Source organism: Euleptes europaea, chromosome 15 (genome assembly GCF_029931775.1).
Source record: "Euleptes europaea isolate rEulEur1 chromosome 15, rEulEur1.hap1, whole genome shotgun sequence".
Classification (NCBI taxonomy): Eukaryota; Metazoa; Chordata; class Lepidosauria; order Squamata; family Sphaerodactylidae; genus Euleptes; species Euleptes europaea.
This window is the reverse complement of record NC_079326.1, coordinates 44137964-44158069: the sequence shown is the minus strand read 5'-3', so window position 1 is coordinate 44158069 and position 20106 is coordinate 44137964.

Below are 20106 nucleotides of genomic sequence, written 5' to 3'. Positions count from 1 at the left end.
AGCCTACATTCAACCCAATGTAGTAGGAACAGTATAATACACACACCAAACCATGCAATAAAAACTGGATTCCAGAATTCAAGGATGCAGTAGAAAACTGTGTAACACATACAATAAAGCAGGATAACAAAACAAAGGAACAGTGTGTCAAAAGAAGTGTAATGTATACAAAGAGCAATGTAATGAAAAAGGGAAAAGGTAGTCCCCTGTGCAAGCATTGGGTCATTACTGACCCATGGGGTGATGTCACATCCCGATGTTTACTAGGCAGCCTACGTTTACAGGGTGTTTTGCCTTCCCCAGTCAACAACACTTTACCCCCAGCAAGGTGGGTACTCATTTTACCGACCTTGGAAGGATGGAAGGCTGAGTCAACCATGAGCCGGCTATCTGAAACCAACTTCTGTTGGGATCGAACTCAGGTCATGAGCAGAGCTTTTGACTGCAGTACTGCAGCTTACCACGCTGCGCCACAGGGCTCCTCATGTAGTGAAAGCAGCCTAAAATTCCACCGACAAAACTACTGCTCTCTGAAGCAATGCAGGGAGCCAATGGAAGTCATAAAGCCATAAACCAAAGCCACTATCTGTGCTTTATTCACTTACAGTGCCGTCAACTCTTGGAACAAACAATGCAAGAACAGCCATTTTAAGCCTGTCAACATTTGTGTTTAAGGTATCCTTTAAGGTCCTTGGAGAGGAGCTGTCGCTCAGTAGTGCACCATATGTTTCATGTTGCTGAAGTCCCAGCTTGAATCTGAGGCTTCTCCAATGACAACAAATAGAAGTGTTGGGAAAGTCCCTACTAGACAGCTTCTGTGCATAGTACTGAACCAGCATGATCAGTGACCTGATCAGTGACTATAGTCATATAGGACTAAGGCTTGCACAAGAGCAGGGCACTGCTCCACATAGATGAACCACTCTTTCAGGGACCTGGAAGCCAACTTTGCATTTGTGTCGGAGTTGGAAGAGGAGTTGGTCACTTTACATTTTCTCTCTGCCCTGGGTGTGAAAGGCTGACAAACAAATAGAGTCCAATTGCCAAAGTGGTCATTTTCTCCAGGTGAACTGATCTCTATTGGCTGGAGATCAGTTGCAATTGTTATGTATGTACATAGTTAGGCCGAAACTTAGTTAGGGGGAAACTTAGGAGCTTGAGTCCCCGCCAAAGGATCCTAAGCCTGCATGCGCCATTGGCCCAAGCCGGCACGTGCCATTGGCCCTAAGCCAGCATGCGCCATTGGCGACCTGGGGTTGTTCCCCCCTATCACGGATCAGGGGGGGAGTGGCCGCAGGCGGCCAGGGGGGCATATAAGCGGGGCCGGTTTACACAGTTCTTCAGTTCTGTTCTGTGCTTCAATAAACGTGTTGTTGTTGGAACTCCGTCTCGACCTCGTGTGTCCTCCCCACGCGGACTTAACAATAATAGCAGGAGATCTCCAGCTAGTAGCTGGAGGCTGGCAACCCTAGGCCCTGGTGCATTTTGGGAGCATTAGTTTCCTAATGTAATGTCAGGGACTGCTGACCTGATTTGTGGAAGAAATATTGTCTAGTTTGGCCCACAGCAGGGCAAGGACGCTAGCCTTGTGTATACCCTGTGTACAAACTACATTCAGGGGCTGTGCATAAAAGCAAGTTCTCCGGCTGATTCTGTGACATTCCTTTCAGTCTGTAATCTAATAAAAAGCCTTGGCATGAACATTGGTTTCCCTAGCAGTCTGCAACCAGGCCTGCCATCCCAGGGCGTCTGTCTCCGCGACAGCGAGCAAATACTGTGCCTTTAGACAAACAACGCTTCCGTACTGGGAGACTGCAAGGTGAATGCGACATGATAGAAATCCCTGCCAGCAGCCAGTCTTTGGATGTTGCTAGTGTTTGCTTATGCCTTGGAGTTCCGCACTGTTTTTCATCTGCTTTACTTAAGAGATAATGAAAGAGAGAGCAGGAGACTCAAAGCCTGATCCTCAGCGAGTTTCAGTCAGTGCCATAGCATTGATGTCAGCGACACCACCGTTAGTTTACACCCAGCTGAGAATCCTTAGCCTTCGGTGCCTTTTATACTTTAAATAGGCTCCCTTTTTTAAATAAAAAAAATCTAATTTAACGACAACAGAGGATACACCAGAGCATGGCATGGGGGAGGAAAAAGAAAGCACGAAAACAAACAGTTTTCTTTCCGGCGGGATTTTAGGTCACTCCGACATTTACATAAGCGAGTCGGGCATATTTAAAGATCCTATGACGGAGGAATATTGTATGTTTTGTCAGAACGAGAAGTCGAGGTTGGAGAATTGGCTAGCTCCGGCGATATATAAATCACATCCAAATTTACGGCGCACTCGTCAGAGGTGTGAACTAAGATGAGAAGATGTAAGTTCAAATCCCCACTTTGTCATGAAGCTCACCTTGTGAATATAGACCAGTTAGTCTATCTCCACTCAGTTTGACTCACAGATGGTAACCATGGGGCTTCCTTGGAGTAAGAGAGGGATAAAAATCTCATGCTCAAATTAATTATTTGATTAATTAAATTAAATGGATTATCTTGAATTCCTAACCATTCCAACTTCTTGCAGACTTTTCTTCTTGGCCAGACATAATGCCTTACCCCTCAATGAATTAGCTGGCAGATTTTTGAAAAAAACCGTCAAACAGAGAGTCTGCCCACGTGGAAAGGCAAAGACAGAACCCATTTTTTATTCAGTTGTGATTTATATTCTTCTATAAGGTCTTCTTTGATTACTCCATTGATTTCACACTTTCCTGTTTGTCCTCATGACTACCCCTTAATCTATCTGCTGTCTGGTAATGATAAAGCTGTTCCTCTATCAGTAGTTTACTACTTAACAGCCGCTTTGGAGATACGACAAAAGTTATAATCAAGTTATGCCTAAAGGCTCGTTTGCATACAGGCGCTCTTTTTGCACTGGATTGGATTGGATTAATTAAATTCTACTAAAGCTGAAGTGAGTAAGCATCAGCTATCAAGTCCATCCAAGCATACTTGTTTAGGGTCGGGCTGGTTGAGGGCAAACTTCACTATAAATTGCAATAAGCAGAAACTCATTTAGATATTCTCACAGCGTGGGGTTGCCTCTGGGTTGGGAAATACGTGGAGATTCTGGGGATGGAGCCTAGGGAGGGCAGGGTTTGAGGAAGGGAAGGACCTCAGCAAGATATAATGCCACAGAGTCCAACCCCCCCCCCCCCACAAAGCAGCCATCTGATCTTGGTCATCTGGAGATCAACTGTAATAGCAGGACTATAGGGAATTGATCTGACAAATTTACATGCTTTAATTTCGAACCATTCAAAGGTCCCTGGTTTTCAAAGGGTTCCAGAGTATGCATAGAGGGAAACGGCTGCATAGGTGAAACCTCATCTGAATAACCAACCCACTCTGGTCTGTAAATACTGGAGGTGGAGGATAGGGCTATACATGTTTTCTGTGCCACTTGCTGATGTGAAGAACGTTCTGGCTGCCTAACATCTGAGGCACTTTATACGATTGTTATTGTAACCAACATGCCAATAAAGGTATTAATTGATTGATTGATCTGAGGCACTTGGATACATGAATGTGTTGCACTCCTTCCAGAACCACTCAGAACTGTCGTCTACAGCCTCAGGCTCTTGAGCCAAATGTGACTCAGCACAGAAACAGATATGGTGCTATAAAACAAAAAAGGAAATCTTTAAGTTCAGGCATATTGGAGGGTGGGGTGTGGAATGGAATAGTATAGTATAGCCCGATCTCGTCAGATCCCAGAAGCTAAGCTGGGTTGGTACTTGGAAGGGAGACCTCCAAGAAAGACTCTGCAGAGGAAGGCAATAGCCAACCACCCTCTGCTTCTCACTTGCCTTGAAAGCCCCTGGCTGGGGTCACCATAAGTCAGCTGTGACTTGACAGTACTTTACACACACATATTGGAGGGTCAGGTGGGATGCTGGAATAGTCAGGATGTGAAGGCGGAAATGGCAGGCAAAGATTTGTATGGGACTAAGGGGCTAAGAAGAAGAAGAAGAAGAGTTGGTTTTATATGCCGACTTCCTCTGCCATTTAGGGGAGAATCAAACCGGCTTACAATCACCTTCCCTTCCCCTCCCCTTAACAGACACCTTGTGAGGTAGGTGAGGCTAAGAGAGCATGACTAGCCCAAGGTCACCCAGCTGGCTTCATGGGTAGGAGAGGGGAAACAAATCCAGTTCATCAGATTAGCCTCCGCCGCTCATGTGGAGGAGTGGGGAATCAAACCCAGTTCTCCAGATCAGACTCCTAAGCTCCAAACCACTGTTCTTATCCACTAAACCATGCTGGCTCTTAGAGGGGCTTTAAAGAACAGGAAATGATGGAGGTGTACAGTTGCCAGTAACCCAAGTGGGAACCAGGGACAGATTTATGACAACATACTAAAAAATTTGCACAGGGTGTACCTCTGCCTATTTATGACTTATTGTGAGACCTCATGTGCTTGGGCTGCAGAAATTTTATGAATTATTAATCAATATGCCAATTATCAATAATTCTAATTTTGTATATTATCAGCTATACATATGAGCTTTCCTATATTGGCTCTCTGTTAATCTCTTGCTCGGAATTTTGATGTCGTTTGTCTCTTTAATTGTAAAAGGTTGCATATAAAAACCCACTCTTCTTCTTCTTCTTCTTCTTCTTCTTCTTCTTCTTCTTCTTCTTCTTCTTCTTCTTCTTCTTCTTCTTCTTCTTCTTCTTCTAGACAATAATGACCTTGATGGACTGATGGTCTGATTCAGTATAAGCCAGCTTCATGTGTTCATGTGCTCTTCTCCCAAGAGTTCCCAGGGGTTCCTGGAAGATGGCTGAAAACCCTACTGGAGAGAGCATACAAATTTTCTAAATACATAATAAATAAAACGAGTAACAGTCTCAAGTGAGTATTCATGTCATTGTATGAGTTGTCCAGGAGACTGGAAAGCATTATTGAATGCACTGCATTTTTTGAATAAGTATTGATTTTAAAAACAAAACAAAAACCATACACACCAAGGTAATTTGGTTACATTGTTTTAAATTAAATTGAGAACTTATTTATCTTTCTTGCTGAGGCTTTTTCTTATGCAGGGGCTGCCTTATAAAGCCATGAATGTAGTTTGTAAACCATGTTCTAAGACAAGGGTCAGCAACCTTTTACAATTAAAGGGACAATTCCAGGCTCCACTCCCAAATTTCCATGAATGTCTCAACCCAGAGCTGGTAACTTTAAATACACACACATGAAGCTGTCGTATACTGAATTAGACCATTGGTCCATGAAAAAGAAGGAGAACAAGAAGAAGAAGAGGAGGAAGAGGAGTAGTAGTAGTAGTAGTTGGTTTTTATATGCCAACTTTCTCTACCACTTAAGGAAGAATCAAACTGGCTTACAATCACCTTCTCCTCCCCACAACAGACACCCTGTGAGGTAGGTGGGGCTAAGAGAATGTGATTAGCCCGAGGTCACCCAGCTGGCTTCGTGTGTAGGAGTGGGGTGTTAGCCAAACTGCTCTTTAACTTGGGGAATTAGCAAGCAAGATGGCAAACTACAATATTTATATAGCGAGAGCAACCTTTGTATACCAGAGCTGGTAACTGTGACCTTTAAATAAAGACAGACACAAAGGATACCGAATTAAAAGAGTTTATGTTGTTTTCTTTCAAATCAGTGATGCATACACACATACAGAGAAATCTAAGAAATTCAAAGAGAGTAGTACAAGCACAGATGCCAACGTGGCAGGGATCGTTGATGGGGAGATATTTACCGTTTTTGAAGAGGTGTTGTCCAAGTTCACGTAGACTAAGACAGAGGAAATTAATAGCAAAGGCAGGGGCAAGGGGTTCCCGTAGACTTGGCCAGCAAGGTGGGAGGGAGCGTGGTCAGGCTGCGCAAAACCCAAACCAACAGAGTAACGGCAAAGGTGCCAGGAAAGACCTAAGGTAACATAATGGGATGGGGGCACCCCAGATATACTGTTTTTCTGGGGGCAGGGAGAGGGGGTTTACCCCTCCTAGGTTCCCAGGTGACAAAAGGTGACAAAAGGATTAATCTGTGGCTACCGGGGTGGGGATGGTGAGAATTTGGAAATCTATTCTGATTCCAATGGCTTTTGAAACCCGGGAGGAACCGGGAGATCTCTGCTGAAGTGATTAACGTTCTGGAACAATAGGTGCGTTCTCTGCAAACATCTGGGGATCACTGCTGCATAACTGGAAGAACGACTCATCGCTGATATCAGGATCGCTGCTGATTGCCCATTAAGCTGCTGATGTTGCAATGGGAAAAGGGGGGTCTTGGCACTGACTACATGACTGTCTGCTTTCCATGACATGGTTGCGGCTGGAAGAGAAGTTGCACAGGAACATGGAGTCTCTCAGGTTCACTGGAGGTTGCCCTTGCTTCTCTTTCCTAGCTGCTGGCTGCACGGAGCTCGCAGGAGCGGCCGTGTCAGTTTCAATGGAGAGCGCAGTGGCCGTCCAGTAGCTTTTGGGACGGGCGAGCGGCTAGGACAGTAGTCGTGTGCTTGCATATCGGGTTGCCAGGTCCAGTCCGGGAGTTTAGGCGGCCCGTATGCTTTCAGGGGAAACAAATCCAGTTCACCAGATTAGCCTCCGCCGCTCATGTGGAGGAGTGGGGAATCAAACACAGTTCTCCAGATCAGACTCCACTGCTCCAAACCACTGCTCTTAACCACTACACCATGCTGGCTCACAAGGTCGGTATTGTCTACTTAGAGTGGCAGCGGCTCTCCAGGGTCTCAGGCAGAGGTCTTTCACTTCACCTGTTGCTTGGTTCTTTTAACTGGAGATGCCAGGGACCTTCTGCATGCAGAGCAGAGACTCTTCCACTGATCCATAGCCTCTCCCTGCAGTAGACTGATAGCCTTATCTTTGGGGACCGACCATCTTCTTGAATTTGAAGTCCACTCCTGGGGGATGCTAATAATGACACAATTTCACATAATTTTTCATGCTGCAGAACCTGAGGTTGCTCTAGCCACATACTTCTGTTGTGTCCCCAAAGCCGCGGTGCACAGTGCCTTAATGGGCCAGATGGACGGAACGCTACCAGTTCCTCTGAAACATTCAGCTGTCCAGTTGACTCAGATACTTCTATAGTGCAGGCCACTCGGCTTAATAGGAGTGCCCCATGTTCTAAAACTGCAATTATTTCCAATAGTGACTTCTGCACTCTCTTGCCATTCATGAAAAAATTGATTGAGACATTTAGGCAACCCACATTTATTTATCTCACTTTCCACAGTGAATTCTAGCCCTCGACCTCTTAGCCTCTGAAAAATCCATCTGGTCATTTCTCTGTTCACTCTGAAAGTCTATTTCATTTCAGCCATATGCCTTTATCTCAAATCACTATGACCTTCTATAACAGCAGAGAGTCTCCGTCGTGCTCTCACATTTTTAAAAAATTCTGCTCGGTGGCCCTTCAGAGATATACGGTCAGCAAAGGGGAAGCTCTCTGAGCGAGGAAAGCAAGCAATGGAAGGGTATGGAAGTGAGAAAGGGGGCATCTGAATAGTTGCTCAAATCAACGAAGACCTCAAAAACCGCTGCGTGCGTTGATCAGAGATAATAGAAACATGAGTCCCTTTCTACTTTAAGGTTGAAAGGACAGCCACAGAGCCGTTTGCTACTTTCAGAATGAAAGCAGGTTTGCACAAGGACACTCCAAAAGAACGACAACACAAAGAACTGGGGGGGGGGGCACAGCATGTCCTTATTCAAACCAGAGACAACATTTTGGAGTCAGCCAGGAGCATTTTGTGAAGATTGCCACTTAACCATCCATTACCAACAGTGATTACTCTTTTGTCCTTGCCAGGAATTCACAGAAACACCAGTATGAATGTAGGAGAGAGCCAAACCAGTGCCTCTTTTGTTTGTATCAGAAAGCTTTGACCCACACACCCCTGGCCACCTTCATTTCAGTCACATGAATGAAGAACAGAGATGCTTTGAGTGGATTTTGGGCCACTTCAGAAGACATTTATTTACGGCTCTGTAGTAGGGGCGTAAAAAAAACATCAGTACATTTTGAGTTCAGGTTTATTGAACCTGATTTTTTTTTCAGTAAACCCGGAATAAGCTGAATACCCATACCAGTAAATGGGGATTCAGCTTTATTTCCGGGTTTCCCCCCCCCCCCAAAACCAGGTCCATTATAGTCTATGGAATTTATTTTCAAGGTTCTGTTTGAGGCAGTGTTTTTTGAGATAGAGTCACCAAATTTGCAGTGTAGCTGCAAGAGACTCTCCTTAGATGGACACCGAAGTTTGGTGAAGTTTGGGACAGGGGGTCCAATTTTATGGGCCCGCAAAGGGGTCACCCCCATCCTCCAGGCATTTGTGAGAGGCTAGAGCCAAGCTAGAGATCTCCTGCTATTACAACTGATCTCTAGCCGATAGAGATCAGTTCCCCTGGAGAAAATGGCCGCTTTGGCCATTGGACTCTATGGCATTGAAGTCCCTCCCCTCCCCAAACCCCGCCCTCCTCAGGCTCCACCCCAAAAACCTCCCACAGGTGGCGAAGAGGGTCCTGGCAACCCTAGGTACCAGGGACTTAACTTTGGGCTTTCTGCATGTCTTCTACCACTGGACCACAACCACTCCCCAACTGTCAAGAAAGGATTACCAGATGGTAAAATAGAGGATTACTTCCCCAATGGTGAAGTAAAGGATTACTTTGGATTACCAGGCCTGGACCCCGATGTTAAAAAAAAAGATTCTGTGATAAGCCCTTAAAAAGCCATGTCCAACAACTCCTTGGCTGTTTTCATACTGAGGCCCCTCACACGCAATAAATTACATTACAATACCCTTATGAATTTATGCAATAACACAGCTTAATTTCCTTCAGTATTATTCCGCTAATGACGTTAATGCCTGTAACTGCAGAGTAATTACTGCTCCCACCTGGGAAAGCATAAAATAAATGGTATGTGTTTACACACAACCAAGAAAAAAATACGATTGGGGGTTATTATTTTATGGCTAGTGATAACTGGATGTGTATTCATCCTCTAGATAGAAGTTTCTTCATTTTTTTTAAGCCTCATACCATTCAGTACATATCTTTTTATTAATTTGCAAGATTCTCCTCCCTTACCTTGTATTGTTACATTTAAGCCTTCTCATCTCTGTTGGGAACCCTGCCACCAAAACTGTTCATCTCTCTACTTGTTGAGATCACAGTAGGGTTGCCAACCTCCAGGTACTAGCTAAAGATCTCCTGCTATCACAACTGATCTCCAGTCAATAGAGATCAGTTCAGCTGGTGGAAATGGCCGCTTTGGCAATTGGACTCTATGGCAATGAAGCCGCTCCCCTCTCCAAACCCTGCCCTTTTCAGGCTCTGCCCCAAAAACCTCCCGCTGGTGGCTAAGAGGGGCCTGGCAACCCTAGATCACATGTTGTCCCTTAAATAGTTTCCTGGTTATTTTTTTTAAAAAAATTATCCTGCCCTTCAGTCAAGGAGCCACACATGATTTCCCCATCCTCTGTGTTTATCCTCACAGCAGAGAAGGAAGTTAGACTAAGAGAGAATGACCTCGCCAAGGTCCAACCAGGATGTTCGTGATGAGTGGGGATTTGAATCTGGGTCTCCTCAGGCATAGCCCAACACATTAACAACTACACAACACTGCTCCTGGATGTAACAAATCTCTTCATCCTTATTGTCAAATCCCTCCATGGCCATCTCCCCCTCCTTCATCCTCAAGTCAAGGTATTTGTTGACCTGAGGCCATTGCTTACCTATCACCTTCCATCAGGTGAAAATTTCCCACTTCCCAAACTCTCTGCCTTTTCTCCTTTGCTCCCCCTTGCCCTGAGATACCTCTCTCTCTGCCCTCTCTTTCTCTCTCTCTCTTCCTCCAAATCCTACATTTTCAATGAGTTTAACTCTTTAGTCTTCACCTACTACAGAATCTAATCCTATTTAGACATAACTGAATTGAAAGCATTTTCTTCCTCCCTTCATTCAGTTACTCTCTGCCCTTCTGTTGAATATGAAATGTAAGATTGTCAAGCCAGGGAGTGGATTTTGGGTTTTTAAAAACTCTGTAGAACACCTTGCACATTTACAGTACTATACAAATCAATAAACAACAATTAATTGAGATTTAACAGTGCAATCCTCTGCTCACTTATCTAGGAGTAAGCCTCACTGGATGTAGTTGGAGTTACTTCTGAGAAAAACTGCATTAGGATTGTCCTGTAAGTATTGTTGTGAATTCCTTTGTCTGATAAAATGGGGAGTTGCTTCGCAATGAATTGGGGAGCTGAATGTTTATTAATTATTTTAAAAATATTGTTCTCTATTTTATCCTCATAGCCACCCTGTGAGACAGGTTACGTTGAGAGACAGTAGCTGGCCCAAGATCACCCAGTCTGTTTCATATTCTGGGTTTCGCAAATCCCAATATGGCACCAGTGAAGAAGAAGAAGAGTTGGTTTTATATGCCAACTGTCTCTACCACTTAAGGAAGAATTAAATCAGCTTACAGTCACTTTCCCCTCCCCACAACAGACACCCTGTGAGGTAGGTGAGGCTGAGAGAGCTCTAAGAGAGCTGTGACTAGCCCAAGGTCACCCAGCTGGCTTCATGTGGAGGAGTGGGGAAGCAAACCCGGTTCTCCAGATCAGACTCCAATGGCAATGGCAAAACACCTCTGCTTCTTACTTCCCTTGAAAGCCCCTTGCCTTGATCTCTATGATCTGTTTCTTTTGCCCTCCAGGGCAATTGGTGGACCACTGTGTGAAACAGGATGCTGGACTAGATGGACCACTGGTCTGATCCAGCAGGGCTCTTCTTAAGTTCTTAGAAAGGGTATCTCAGGTGATTTTCTCTATCCATGGCCAAAAGATGACCACAAGCGACAACATTTATTGTTAAAACCACTGCATTACAAGGAGAAGGAGAGGTCTACTGGATAATGTATACTGAGTGGGTTTATACTGTCGTTCAAATACAAGTGGATTGTTCTTTCATTTTAGATATCTTACCAGCCTTATTCACCAGAGTATTTTTTAAGCGGTAGGGACAAAAAATGCATTACCTGTGAAATTATCCTAATACCTAGATGGAGACTAGGTCAAAAACAAATGGGCCAGTTAAAGCCTCATTGTTCTGTGCACACCATAGAGAGCAGAATGCAGACAGACCAAATGGAACCTTATTAGGCAGAAACACTCTGTCTCTTTTTACTTTGCCTCATTGTTCAGACAAATAACATTTGTCTGTTTCCGGAGGGAGGGAAAACCCAACTAGTGTCCTTCACTGTCTGGATTCCATCCAAATAATCTCATTCACTTCAGAATAAATTCATCATCACCTAGTCAGATCCAAACAGAGCTAGAATGTTAAATCATTTGTTTTTTCTAGCCACACCACCGCAAGAGTGGCACATGCTTTGCTTTTACAACCAACATGTACCATGAACCAACAGTACCTTATTTACTGTTGGCTCAGCCCTGCCTCAATGCCAAATGAACCTGGTTTTTGCAATTCCCGAGTCAAACCATTATACCTGGCTCGTTTCAGATAAACTGAATGAGCGCACACATTACACGGGCTGAGTCTTCTCCCTCCCCGCGTGAGCTCTCCGCCTTTTTTCCCCCTCTTGAATATTTATTTGAATTGACCAATCACCAGGGGCGGGGGCGTTGCTAACTTAACAGGAAGTACGCATCTCCCGCATTTTCTGTTTTCATAGATTTGGACACAGCACACAGTTTCGTCCCAGATCATTCAAGGTAATGCGTACAGTTCCCCCCGCCCCCGCCCAACCCGGGTTAATTTTATCCTGGCTGGAACGGGGAAGAAAGTGGGTTAAGGGACCATGCATTTTAGACCTTTGACTCTCGAAAGCTTACACTCTGGAAAACCTGTTGGTCTTCTATTGCAAACCAACACGGCTACCCTGCTTAAACACCTTGATCACAATTCAAAGGTGAAATCCTGTTTGCAATGAATTCAGCACCCATAGCTCAAAATCTAACATGAGAAATCCTGTTTTTCAACCCTGGGTCACCATACTGCTTTTTCTCAGAAACCCATCATTCCTAGATGTACAGTACAGGAACTGATTGGTTATTCAACATGGAAGGGAATGTCAGGCATCTGCATACTGGTTGGGGTTGCCATCCTCCAGGTACTAGGAGATCTTCTGCTATTACAACTGATCTCCAGGTGATAAAAATCAGTTCCCCTGGAGAAAATGGCCTCTTTGGCAATTGGACTCTGGCATTGAAGTCCCTCCCCTCCCCAAATCCCTCCTCAAACTCCTCAGGCTCCACCCCAAAAATCTCCAGGTATTTCCCAACCCGGAACTGGCAACCCTAATACTGGTTCAGTCAAAGGAAGACTGGAAGCTCTCTGAAGGATGGGCTGAGTAAAGGGTAAGGATGTCGAGTGAACATTCACACACTCACTATGGATCCTTCAACCATTGATGTAGGATGTAGTCAAGATGACAGAAAGATCATCTGCCAACCATCTTGGTGCCCCTTATGAGGGCAGAAAGATGGGGTACAAATTTTGTAAGTATATGAATAGTAAATACCATAAATCATGGAATGATCTCTGTTTCCATGTGACTTATTTGTTTGTTTTAAGAGTTATCATGTGCATTTGTTATGCAGAGTTGGTAGTTTCCCCCCATCAGGAATCCACCTCAAGGATTCTGTGATTTCACATGAGCCTTTTAGCTTGTGTAGGAAGACCAGCTCTTCGATTTCAGCGGAAGATCTCCTAGGCTCCACCCACTCTGCACACCACCATTTGGCAGGCAGGTGGAAGGGAAATGGCAGGGGAGATAGGATCTATAGTTTTACCGCAGAGTTTTGGTCGAATCACATCAGGGCACTGATGTCACTTCCAGGTGCTCACCAGAAATGATGGCATTCCCAAGTCTCCCCCCCTTCCCCCCCAAGCCAATCAGAACATCTGCAATATGCTTTCAGAAACAAGACTTTGAGTTTCTGTGGGCACAGAGTTCTGAGTCCAGGCTAACTGAAACAATGGAGACTATCTAGCTGTCTGGGTTTCTATGGCTCTTCTTCAGAATAATGGCTCGTACAAGTTCCTTTAGATAGTTAGCAATGAATCAGGGGATACCGAACCTTTGTAAGACAGAGGGTGGGAGAACATATTGTTTGGGGGGGGAATTAAAATTCCACAAGCAGAATGAAACAACTTGTGTGTACTAAAACACATATTGATAATTGTACAAACAATTATTGTCATGTAATCACTTAACTTGGGAGGACACAACCATGTGCAGAAATATGACTGTAAACCAGCCTCTTTCCCTATTGTAATCTGATCGGAAAAACAGACAGGATAATGTTGATATTATGTTGATATTAGCACATATATTACCATGAGAGTAGACAGAAGTATAGTTATATTAATGTTAAGAGCTACGTGCAAAAGCAGTCTGAGAATGCAATTTGACTAGAAACACTTCATATAATAAAACATAATGCGCAGTCCTTTCATGTGAAATCTCTGATAAAGTCAGATCAAAGGAAGGGATTATACAATAGGCTTACTTTAAGGCACAGATAACATTCATGCATATAGAAATGCTTGAACCATCAGAATCTGATTTATTGGTCCATGTTTGAGCATCTGCTGCCAAATCTTGCTGAGCTAAGTTGGAGGGAGAAAAAAATGAGATTCTCTGAAATGTGTTTCCTATGCGCTGGAAAGGAAGTGCATCAAACTGGATAATCTTATGCAGGAGATTTCTGCATGTATTCAGAATAATAGCTGCTCAATTTAGTTAACCTGGACTGCCACTACTATGGAATCAACAGGAATTCCAGCGCTAGAGTTTTTGTTGCCTGTCCCATGCATAGGGTTGCCAACCTCCAGGTACTAGCTGGAGATCTTTCACTATTACAACTCCAGCTGATAGAGATCAGTTCCCCTGGAGAAAATGGCCGCTTTGGCAATCGGACTCTATGGCATTGAAGTCCCTCCCCTCCCCAAACCCTGCCCTCCTCAGGCTCTGCCCCAAAAATCTTTTGCCCGTGCCGAAGAGGGGCCTGGCAACCCAACCCATGCATGATGATCCACAAAATTGTTAATGATTAGAGACTATTATGGCCTCCATAGCCCTGACCTGGATGGCCCAGGCTAGCCTGATCTCGTCAGATCTCAGAAGCTAAGCAGCGTCAGCCCTGGTTGGTATTTGGATAGGAGACCACCAAGGAATACCAGGGTTGCTGTGCAGAGGAAGGAACTGGCAAACCACCTCTGTTAGTCTCTTGCCATGAAAACCCCAAAAGGGGTCGCCATAAGTTGGCTGCTACTTGACGGCACTTTATACACACACACACACACACACACACACACACACACACACACACACACAAGGCCTCCATGACCATATGCTCTCCAGGAGTCACCCTTGCAGCTTCAGCAATGGCAACAGAACTATATGAAGATCATAGAGGTTTTTTGATTAAAATAGGTCTGGGGAATCATTATTTCAAAAAATGATGCATGGGTTGGTGGCTGGGGGAGGGCAACCTCTGCTTCACTTTCAAGATCATCCAGTAGAGTTGCCAGCTCCGAGTTGGGAAATACCTGGAGATTTTGGGGGGTGGAGCTTGGGGAAAGCAGGGTTTAGGGAGGGGAGGGACTTCAATGGGGTACAATGTCATAGGGGCCGCCTTCCAAAGTGGTCATTTTTCCAGGAGGACAGATCTCTATTGGCTGGAGATCAGTTGTAATAGCAGGAGATCTTCAGCCACCACCTGGAGGTTTGTGGGAAAAGGCACCTCTATGCTAGTACCTGAGTTTTGAATTCAGCATAGATGCGAAAATATTAAACAAAGTCAACAATCCTTAATAAGGTAAGTGCTCATGTTTGCTAATGGTCCCTCGAAGGTTGCCAAGTAGTGAAGATTAGCAAACAGGAGCACTTACCTTATTAAGGATTGTTGACTTTTTCTTCTCAAAAGGCTTCTGCCTTTGGATTGTACATGCTATGAATACTTACCTTACTAAGGACTGTTGACTTCCATTTTTCAAAAGGCATTTGCCTTTGGATTGTGTATGAACTGCTTTTGTATGTTCTTCTTTGTTAAGTTACATTGTTGTTCATGTTCATCATGTTTTCATCCATTGTATCACCTTTGTGGTTTGTATAAGTGTGTAGCACCATAAAGTTTTTTGCACTTTGTTTAACCACCTGGAGGTTGGCAACCCTGTCCTCCAGGCTACTTTGAGGAAAGTCTATAAGGATGACATAGGGTGCAATCCTAAAAATATTTACTAGGGAGTAAGTCCAACTGACTTTGGGACTTACTTTTGTGTACTTTTGAGTGGGACTTACTTTTGAGTGCTCATGTTTAGGATTGCACTACACAGTAGCACCCCTAAGTGGGACTACTTAGAAGTAAGTCCCGTGGCATTCATTGGTGCTTATTCCCAGGAAAGTGTTCCTGGGATTGCAGAAGAAGAAAAAGAGGAGGTTTTTATATCCTACTTTTTTCTACCTTAAGGAGTCTCAAAGTGGCTTACAAATACAATCCCTTCCTCTCCCCACAACAGGCACCTTGTGAGTAGGGTTGCCAGCTCTGGGTTGGGAAATACCTGGAGATTTTGGGGATAGAGTCTGGGGAGAGTGGGGTTTGGAGAGAGGAAGGACTTCAATGCCAGAGTCCAATTGCCAAGAGTGGCCATTTGTTCCAGGGGAACTGATTTCTATCACCTGGCGATCAGTTGAAATAGCAGGAGATCTCCAGCCACTACCTGGAGGGTGGCAACCCTAAGCCAGGATGTTGACTGGAGAAGGTTGTAAGGACAATATCACTCCAGTCTAGGCCCATCTGTGCTAGTTCCCAATCTGTTTCTGGCCACAATTCAAGGTGCTGATGTTGACCTTTAAAGGCTTATATAGCTTGGGACCACCATGCCTGAAGGATGGCCTTCTCCCTTATGACCATTACAATCATCTTCCAAGACCCTACCCCTGACTTCTGAGATTAGGTGGATGGCAACCTGGGAAAGGGTCTTTTCAGTCATGGCACCAAAACTTTGGAATTCTCTCAGAAAGACTTGGCCTTCCTGTTTTGTTGCCATCTTCTGCCAGCAAATGAAGACTTTTTTTTGCTTTGTCCAGTGTTCTGTCAGTGATCCTTTCTTCTGCCCTATGTTTTAATTGTTGTTTGTATGGTCTTATGTTTGTATGGTTTTATATTTGTATTTTATATTAATTTATATTTATATTCATTGTTTTAATGATATATTTTTGTTCAGTTTTAATGGTTTTTCAGATGTGTTTTCATTATGTCTGGTTTTAATCTGTTGGCTGCTTTGATGAGGGCAGAAAAGTTGGGTATAAATTTTGTAACTAAGTAATAAAAATCTAAACAACAGTTTCCCAATCACATTACTGAAATTTGATAGCCATCGAAACTGAATCTGGTTATTTAAGGTTTGTGGGTTTCCCCCCTTGATATCATCTTCTGTCTGACTATTCCTAAATAGTTGTAAAACAGATGTCAAAACAGAATAAAACAGTCATCAAACAGCCATGAAGGAATCAACCGAAACTGGAAAACTCTGAAAAGAAAATAGGAGGGAGGAATATGGTCTTTGCAAAGACAACCCCCCCCCCCGAAAAGAACTGAGTGTTCATGTGTCCTTTCTTATTTAGTGAACCTGTTGAGCACTTAACTTTATTGAATGGCTTCTAACTGGCATGGAGTTACTGAAAGCATTTAGCTTAGTAATTGTGCAATAATAGAGCTTTGTGATCTGTATACAATTTCCATCAATAATTAAACCATTAATTTAAAATGCAAGCAATTTCTTCTGTAGGAATGCGTATACATCCTCCAAGAGAAGTTTGATTTGCTACTGACCTGTGGGTGCAGGGCCCTAGTTTGAGTGTACTATTTAAATTGCTCTGAAAATTAGAAGACTTCCAGGTTGGTGCAGATGAGACGTTAAGTGTGTAGAACCTCATGTGTAGTCAGGGGATGAATGAATAGGTGGTGGGTGGAGATCTGCTATTGCAACTGGTCTCCAGGCAATAGAGATAATTTTACCTGGAGAAAATGGCCACTTTGGAAGGTGGACTCAATGGCATTATACCCCATTGAAGTCCCTCCCCGCCCCAAACCCTGCCCTCCTCAGGCTCCACCCCAAAATCTCCAGGTAATTCCCAACCCAGAGCTGGCAACCTTCCTTACCCATAAGGAACCATGATCCATTCTTAGGGCCCATTGCACTTCCAGCATACCTAGGCCTGTGTATTCCTTTTTTTTCTTTTAGAAATGTATATGCTGCCTTTCTAGAATCCTGTATGAGATGCTTTGCAGGTAAAAACAATATCATACAAATCATGAAAAACATAAATTATCAATATAGAAACACAATAAAATCATTAAAAACAGCCCATGGCATAAAAACAGCACAAAGCAACTATTGGATACCGTAAAGATTATCCATAAAACACACCTCAGACTGTAAAACAGATTTAAAAAGATAAAAAGCCTTAAAAGAACAATTCATGACTGAAATTAATAACCAGATACCATAAGAAAAACTACATGTGGAAAGGCTGCCTTGATGAATGAAACATATTTTTGATGTAGGGTTGCTAGGTCCCTCTTCGCGATTGGCAGGAGGTTTTGGGGGTGGAGCCTGAGGAGGGTGGGGTTTGGAGAGGGGAGGGACTTCAATGCCATAGAGTCCAATTGCCAAAGCAGCCATTTTCTCCAGGTGAACTGATCTCTATCGGCTGGAGATCAGTTGTAATAGCAGGAGATTTCCAGCTAGTACCTGGTTGGCAACCCTCTCTTGATGGTCACCACAATTCTAAGATACTAGGTACTGAATGATTTGGTCCTAAGTCTTTATCATCCCTGTGGGAGAGATTGAATGGTGCCCTGTCAAAATCATGTAGTATATCAAGAGTACTTAAGCTGATACAGAGATGATGGCAGAAAAAAACAACTACCTAGAAACTAATCACCGGCGTGGGTGGAGAAGGAAAAGTCTGGAAGAGGCACAAAATGCATTACAGTTTCATTTCTCTTCCCTGCAACATATAAAAATATGTAATTGCTCAGTAATTATTTGCTGTACAAAGACTCTGTTTATTTTCTCTCAATGGAGACACAGTAGCAATTATGCTTGAATTTACTAAGGATAAACTGTTCAGAAAAAATAATTATCATATACCCCAGGTGTCTATAAAATGACGCGGCACTGAAGACCGACATTATAAGATACATTCAACAAGCACAAGCAAGGAACTCTTCGGGCAGAAGCCCATGTTTTCTTTTCTGACTGCTATCTAGAATAACATTTCTACCCTCCAGCAGAACACAAAACCCAGCCAACATTTTGGCCTTTGAGATGATTCCTTTCTATCAGCCCCCTACTCTGTAAGAAAGACGGGCGGCAGATAACCGGAACTAAAGTAGGACACATCTTAATTGAAGATCTTCAGAAGGGGCAGAGTGTTAACGTGAATTATTATTTTCTTTAGAAACAAATGTATTTTATTTGTATAGCACTGTACATACACATGACACTTTACAGAAGAAAATAAGCAAGAATAAGAGAAACTACACGTTATTTGTAGTTCTCTGTTTCATTTGTAGTACACTGTTATGTTTCCCATCATACAAACAGCAGTATTGCAATATGAAGAGGGAAACTGATGCTGGGGTAGGGCGGCAGACACAACTGGGGGAGCGGGGCTTGCAGGAAAAGCAGGGGCTTTCAGAAAAGGAAGAGGAAGAGAAGGATCCTGTTCTCCATCCATAATAGGAGAGGCAGCAGCTTAGGGTGGCCAGGTCCCTCTTTGCAGGTTTTTGGGCCGGGCCCTACTCCCCCAACTGTGTCTGCCTGTAGTGGCTACTGGCAGAAGTGAGCCTTTCGCCAGTAATCCAAAACTGAAGGAGAGGCATTCAAACATACCATACGTATTCCCTCACAATTAAAGAGAGCAATGTGTACTAGACCATAAAATCACAATTCTCAGGGAGAGGCATTAAATACTTCCATCGCTGTGCTGTTCTCTGAGTCACTAGTATTGAAGGGTTGGAGAAAAGAGGATATGTGAGCTCTCCCTCTTTTTAAAAAAAACCCATGCCTTAATATTTTCAGCCTTTTCTTTTACCAAGGCCTGAGTTTTAAATAGCGATGATTGCCATTGGCTGACAACTGTAACAAGAGATCAGATCTGACCTCAATGAGGTATTATTTACTGTAAGCCCAGATTTATTTGAATCGCACTTCTAATTCGAAGCCAAACTTGCTACAGAGGACGTCAGCAAGTGTGAAAAAGGAAGAGTTATCACAATTAAATGCCGGGCTATTCTCTTTTCCCGTTATAATATTTCACCCTCTTGTAGGAGCAGCCCTGTAACCCACTAGATAATTGTTCATAATTAACCACATGATCAATAGGGAAAAGAAAACTGCATCTCCCCACCCCATACTACATTAATGTAACTGGTCTTCATTAATGGTAACCTATCAAGCAACAACAACTGCCTTATTAAACTAAGTCGTATCAGCTCATTCATACGATTAACACAGGCCAGTGGGAGAACGATTACATTTGAAGCTCCTATTGCCAAAGCGGCCATTTTCTCCAGGGTAACTGATCTCTATCGGCTGGAGATCAGTTGTAATAGCGGGAGATCTCCAGCTGCTACCTGGAGGTTGGCAACCCTAGCACCCGCACACCAAGACATTCACTTGCTCATCCTTACCAATATGAGAAACTGTACAGGAGGAGAGACCATCCACACCTGCTAGCCATTTGGCAGATGGTAAGATCCATAGAGGACATTGCAGTATATGCAGTATTACCCTACTTGGGACTTGTATATTCTGATGGTGAATATGTAGACCTTTTTCACAATTAATCTTTGAAGGACTGAAGAAGAATTGACTATTAAGAATTTGAAACAGCCGTATCCTCACTGTGAACTACAGGCTGCATATCCTAAAGAACATGCAGTGAATTGTCTGTCCAATATTGTCTATGATGACACATGTACTCTTTGAGAGACTTTGAAAATTCATTGTATT